Source organism: Oryzias melastigma, linkage group LG15 (genome assembly GCF_002922805.2).
Source record: "Oryzias melastigma strain HK-1 linkage group LG15, ASM292280v2, whole genome shotgun sequence".
In the NCBI taxonomy this organism is placed as follows: Eukaryota; Metazoa; Chordata; class Actinopteri; order Beloniformes; family Adrianichthyidae; genus Oryzias; species Oryzias melastigma.
In genome coordinates this window covers 13,902,359-13,908,818 of record NC_050526.1, presented here as the reverse complement: position 1 = coordinate 13,908,818, position 6,460 = coordinate 13,902,359, and the positions used below count along the sequence as shown (strand labels likewise).

The 6,460-nt window shown below is 45.5% G+C and overlaps 1 long non-coding RNA gene across 1 annotated transcript; it reads left to right on the top strand.

Moving 5' to 3' along the window:
• Positions 1-2,705: 2,705 nt before the first annotated feature.
• On the top strand, positions 2,706-3,306 carry LOC118599689. The gene is made up of 2 exons (XR_004949145.1): positions 2,706-3,073; positions 3,158-3,306. It is a non-coding gene; the product is annotated as an uncharacterized LOC118599689 (long non-coding RNA).
• Positions 3,307-6,460: the final 3,154 nt, after the last annotated feature.

Genomic DNA, 6,460 nt, shown 5'->3' with positions numbered 1-6,460 from the left:
CAAGCAGTGGCACTTGTTAGGCCATGTGTCATAATATGATATGGCCATGACGCACAACTGTTTACAGCAGTGGTCCCCAACCACCGGGTCGCGCACTGGTACCGGTCTGTGGGCCCCTTGCCACCGAGCCGCGGGAGAAATGTATTTATTTTTTGAGATTGAAATCTTTTATTTTGAAAAATCGACCGGGTTTTCTCGATTAGCTTGAGTACTAAAAGCAATCTGGCAGCGTGTAACCCGAGAGAAGTTGTATGTGGAAGCTTTGCAAATGGATCGCATAATTGAGGCACAGAACAGACGGTAAGACCAGGTGGTTCCCACACACCGTACCTGTTTGCAGAGAGATGTGACTTACATTAACGAATCTAATCTTTTGAACGGTCATAGAAATGCTGAAACGAGCTCATCCATTCAGATGAACATTTCAGAGAAGTTGTGAACACGCGATTGATTAATGCAAGTACTTCCATGAAAAAAAAACAGTAGCAGTGCAGAGAGCGGTGCAGGGTTGGGGAGTGGAGGACAAAAAGGTGCGCGGTGCGTGCTTGTAAGCGCGTGCAGGTAGAGGGGCGATCAAAGTCACAAGTTTAAGTCTTGTTTTGTAAAAACTGCCTTCCTCTCAAAATGTTTCTTTTGAAGCTTTTGCATGGAGCTTCAAAGTAAGCTTAAAATAAAATTCGGCTGTATCTATAGGTCATTTAGATTATGGACAGATCGCCAGCTCGTCACAGAGCTCATTGAGCTGGATGGACGGCTATGCTAGCCAGCCACCCGGTGGACAGCTTAGCGAACTGTTGAGCCCCTCTCCCCAGGCTCCAGCAGAGTTAAGAGCTGTCGCCGCTGCTCAAGCTCCGGCAGAGCTGATGGTGATCGCTGCTGAAAATGTAGCAAGGTCTACTGCCCATGCTGTGGGTCCCTGGGCAGTGAAGCCCGGTCTCCTTGCCTCCTGGGGGTGAGCTGCCCACAAGCCTGGAGAGCCGCTGTGAGTGATGTTGTACTGCTCAGGATCGCTCTAGCTTCATGGGCTTATGATGTTTTTCTTATTTTCATCAAGACAATATTAAAAAGATCTCCCATTTTGATTTTTTTCCCCCACTCTTGGGTTAATGCTCAAACTGAGCCGCAGACAGACAGAAGTAATGGTCGAAACGGCCTTCAGGTGCAACTCTTGCTGCAAGAGTTAAGTGCACAGAACCCAGAGAACAGAGACTGACCTTAAACCTAGGAACTTCCTAGGTCGAAGGTCAGACTCTGTTCTATGGGGACTGCAACAGGAGTCGTGGAATTCCCGTGGGGGTGGATTATGCATTTTATCAACTAAGGTCGGTGTATGAACTGCACGTTGCACTACTCCGAAGTGGTAGAGCAGATGACTGTTAAGTAACAACCACACCACCTGTGTCATGAGTTTACGCCAGTGTTTGTGATGGCTTTTTACATGCTGCTGTGTGCTAAAGCTAAAACTCATTGCCTAAAGAGTGGAAATCGTGGTGGAGAACCCATTTTTTTGGGTTGGGCTCACAGGTAAATGACCAGGTCAGATTGGTGGTTCCTCCCACTGGCGCTGTTCGGGTCCAGACCGAAGTAATGATGTGGGATCACTCCCCCATTGGTCCACCACCTGCGGACAGCTCAAAAGGGACTTGTCCCATGCGGTTTGGACGGCAGCTGAAGACAGATATCCAGCTCAGCCACCAAGTGTTGGAGTTCCCCTTTGTTGGACAAGAGTGTTGTGTCCCTTGGCCTTTGGGCAGGGGATAGGTCTTTGACTTTGGTTTTGGTTTTGGTTTTTTGGTTTTGGGTTAAACAACATTTCAGATTATCTTGCCTTCCTGGGGTCTCTTAGGGTACTGAATAGCACCCCAATGGGGGACTCCATTGTCCTTCTGTGGCACTTCAGTGCTTACCTGGGCAATGATGGTGGCACCTTGAAAGAATGACTTTCCTGATCTTAACCTGAGTGGTGTTTTATTGCTAGACTTGTGTGTTCATTAGGGCTGGGAATCACTGGGTACCTCACGATACGATACTCGACACATGGCTCCCGGTATCGATAATATCGCGATACTGCGATAATTGGTAAAAATGTTCTCTAATAACTACCATTATATAGAAGAACATGTTTTTTGGGGAAAATATATCCCCATTTATCTTTTTTAGCTTAAACACAACCATAATAAACAACTTTTCTTATTTTGTGCAACAAATTATAGACACTTTTGTGCAACATTGCTGAAATCAGTAATACTATGTCTTTGACAAGCATTGACTATAACCGAATTGGAATTATCTGTCAAATTTAATGTTAACAATAGTAAACATGATCAGCAGTGCCACTACTTAGTGCAGAATTGTTGTAAACGACAGAGCAAAAATTAAATAAGTCAAGTGGCGACAGCTATCTACCTCCAAAAGAACGTCACGCCAAAGGATGATGAATATAATGTTTTACAGCTTCTCTCAAAATTGACCTAACTTTTTGTTCACTTTTCCCTCACTTGAAAAGGGTGAGCATCCAAAACTGAAGGCTGATTTACTCAGACTGTCACTTGAGATTATTTGTCCAATCTTTATCATTTTTCCATTTGGTCAATCAGCAGTCAATAGGTAAAAACCTTAAAACACACATAATAATGGCAAAAAAATAATAATTTTAAGTGCTTCAATTAATTGGCAACCTCACTAATGTGTGGCATTACTGATGGGCTGGAAGTAAGTAGCCTGTAAAGACTTGGCAGACCCAAACATACTGTGAGGGTTTGCTGGGAAGGCCTGGCTGAACCATCTGTCAGGTAGGTCCTCAAAGGGGACAATGAATCAGAGTGGACCATGCTCTCCAACCCTATTGTCTCTGCTGCTGTTTGTGGCAGAGGTTGCAAGGTTTATGGGGCCTGTTGAGGTGGCAATCCCTGAATCTGGTCTATCTGTCATGGTGCCTCTGTCAGTCTCCTCCCCCTCCCCTCTCCGCTTGGCTGCTGATCCATCCCAGCTGCGACCACTCACCTCATCACCATGCCTGCCTTCTTAAGGAGCTCCAGAATCATCATTCCTTGCCAGTCCGTTGCCCCTGATGGTGCATAGTTGGTCTCCTCGTATCTCCTTAGTCTTGTCATGTCTTGCCAGGACCTTGTCTCACGCTCTCTCTACTCTCTCTCAGGAATTCCTCACCATGAGTGGTCGCCAGTCTCAGCTTCAGCCTCGATCCCCAGTCTGGTCTTCTCCTGCGGTCACACCACGAGCCACTGCCTCGGACCTCTACTCACGCTCTACCTCCTATCTCTCCATTAAACCTTTTTGCCTACCACGCTCGCCTCTTGCTGTGTTTCTTCCGGGTTCCAGCGTCTGGGTCGCTAAGTGTTCTGTAGCCATGACTCTATCTATCTTGCTCTTGTGTTAGGGCTGGTGTCCCACCCTGGTGCGTCGAGCTGATCAGATGAGTCAAGTGTCTCTGATACTGGGGGTCTTGTGCCAGCAGACCTGCTTCCTTCAGGGTAACGCCATGTTGTCGGAGGTCGTCTGCAATGACCTCTGTGCTGGGCTTTCCTCGCGGTCGTCTCCAGCCTGCAGCCTTTGGGTCAAACTTTAGAATGACTCTTGTCACGTGGTCAGGGGCAAGGTGAAAAACACGGCCAAATTAGCGGATTCGGTGCTGTGCTGCCAGGGTGGAGGCTCTGGGCTGGTTTGTGCGGGCTCTAAGCAATTCATTGGAGATTCGCTGAGACCACCTGATGTTCTCGATGGTTCTGAGAGCCCTGCTATCAAAGTAATCTATTCTTGAGGCTAGGGTCTTATTTAAGGGCATATTTCTGAGCCATATAAAACAATGAGTATGGTGCTGTTGTAGATCCAGAGCTTCATCTTGCGTAAGATGGTTTTGTGCCGCCATAGTGGTTTCAAGAGAGACTGCAAAGCAGAGGCAGCCAGGGCTCTCCTGCGGAGAATCTCTGTTTTAAGATCTCCATTATCTGCCACATTGGACCTCAGATAAACAAAGTTCTTCACAGGCTTTACTGTGTCATTCCCAAGCAGTATAGGGGGTGGATCTGCTCCCTCACCAACATGCATGAACTTGGTCTTAGTCCAGTTCACATGGAGACCGAGCTTTTCTGCCTCTGAGAGCGTCCCTCAGCTGACTGTAAGATGAGCTGAACAAGATGGTGTCGTCAGCGTACTCCAAGTCAGTCAGTTGGTAGTTGCCGAGGGACACTCCAGGTATTCGCTCACAGACCCTGCACATCAGCTGGTCGATTATGCAGTTGAACAGGTCTGGAGCAGCTACACAGCCCTGGCGAACACAGCTGGAGATGGAGAACCAGACAGGGGCTCGACCGTTGACACGAACACAGCTCTGAGCATTGCTGTAGAGCAGTTTGAAGAGGGTGGTTATCTTCGGAGGGCTTGTAGGATACTCCACAAGTTCAGTCCGCGTTACCCTGTAGGGACGGCGCAGAGTTGTGTCTCGCGCCGCTGATTGATGATATTCAGCGTCTTCTCTGAGATCCATGGCTCTTTGGATGGCATTTGTGAGCCCCTGAGGACCTTCTGGGCTGACTGAAGGACACTTTCTTTGAAAGTCTGCCAGTCGCTTCTTTGGTCCAGAGCCAGTGGTCTCCAGCTGTCATTTCACTACTTCCTTGCCATCTAACTTCACAGAGCCTGGCTACTGTGATGTTATAATGGTAGAGCTCTCGGGATAGCAGGGTGGCAGCTCCCGGTCGAAGAAGGGTTTGGATGTTCCAGGAGGCGATACGCGTCCTGATACCAAGGTTGATTCATACTCGTTGGTCAGGGGCAGGCTGGGGTCTGTTACCATGTTGGGCAGTCCTACTTCTCTTTCTGATCAGTTTCGTAACAAAGTGGGTTCTCCTGGGTGGGTTGTTAGCTCTCCGCAGGATAGTCGGTTGGTGGGCCTGCCACATCACAGTGCACTGACTTGCTGGGGTTTTGGTCTGGAGACCGTCCTGCCAAGGGTGGCCCTGCCAGGAGAAAGCTCCAAGCAGTATTGCTCTCCAGGATCACTGGAACACGCAAGCCCTCTCGTTTATTTATTTTTATTTATTAGTTTATTTCAAAGGGACAGTGCACATCAATAGCATCGCTGCAATGCGCCAGAATTAGCCCAAAAGCTATTTTTTCTCCGTAGTCCCTGGACAGGTGTTAAAAATTGGCAACCTAAAAATCTCAAAACATCAGTTAAGTACGCAAGTAAAAATTAAAGAAATACATACAAAATACAGGTTAGAAAATCAGTTAAAATACATATAAAATACATATAACAATAATAAAATGCACACAGTAAGAAACTATTATAAAAGACTCAAAGGTGGCATAGAATGGACAGGGAGTGGCAGGCAATTAAAACAATTCAATGTAGACATGTTTGTTGTGACATAAAAAAGTGTTTTAAGTGCTTTTTAAACAGAGTTTATGTGGTGAGTTCTCTGATTGCGTGAGGGACAGAGTTCCACTCTTGTGCTGCTGTTACGGAGAAGGCGCTCTGACTAAAAGGGTTTATAAGGAAAACGGCGATCATGCGCTTATTGAGATGGGTCAGTCTGGCAGCGAGGGTGATACAATAAAGACAGCGTGGGACGTCAACAAGGAGCGACGACAGTAAGGAATATAGGACCGTCATCCTCGCTGTCGGACTAGGCCCATCTTTTCTTATTTTTAAACATTTTACAACTTAGATTCTACTTGGAATACTAAATACTTCATTCCAAAATTAACCTGTTACTGTTCTGTTTACATTTCTTATATACCTTGTTACATTTAAAGACCTGAAACTGTAGATGTCTCTTTCACGTTGTTTTTGTTTGTTTTTATTTTTCATTGATAAAATCGTCTTCATAATTACTTAGGAAAAAAGTAATTCAGCCAAACAATCCAGTTTTCATTACCAATATTTCTTGGATCTTTTAAAATGTCCCCAGTCACTTTGGATACTTCAAGTTTATAATGTGAAAAAGCTTCCTTGTATTAGATTTTGCTCATAATATCATCCTTTAATTTGAACAAAGGATTCAAGATGAAAAAAAAAAAACTGAAGACTAGAATCTATGCCAAGAGGGACTCCGAATGGCTGCTTGACAATCATTAACCCATAAATGCTCACGGTAATCAGACCTACTGTAATCGGACCATAGACGGTATATAACTGGACAAAGCAAGCCCCACTACTTCCATGTTCCATATAGGAAGTACCAGTGGGTCGCAAAAAGGCCAAAGTCCCATTGACTTACATTGAGAAACAGACAGTTATTTCTCAGTCATTTTATATGTCAGAATAATCATTCTTCCTCTGCTGCTTTCTGCTTAGCTTCTTTTTTCTAATCCTAATTTTTTTAAAGATTTTTTTCCATTATCACAAGTTATTAGAGTTATAAATTGACCAATCAGATGGCTCAATAAGCGTTTGTGGGTCTGACGTCGACCGTCTGGGAGGTTTGAGTGACAGATG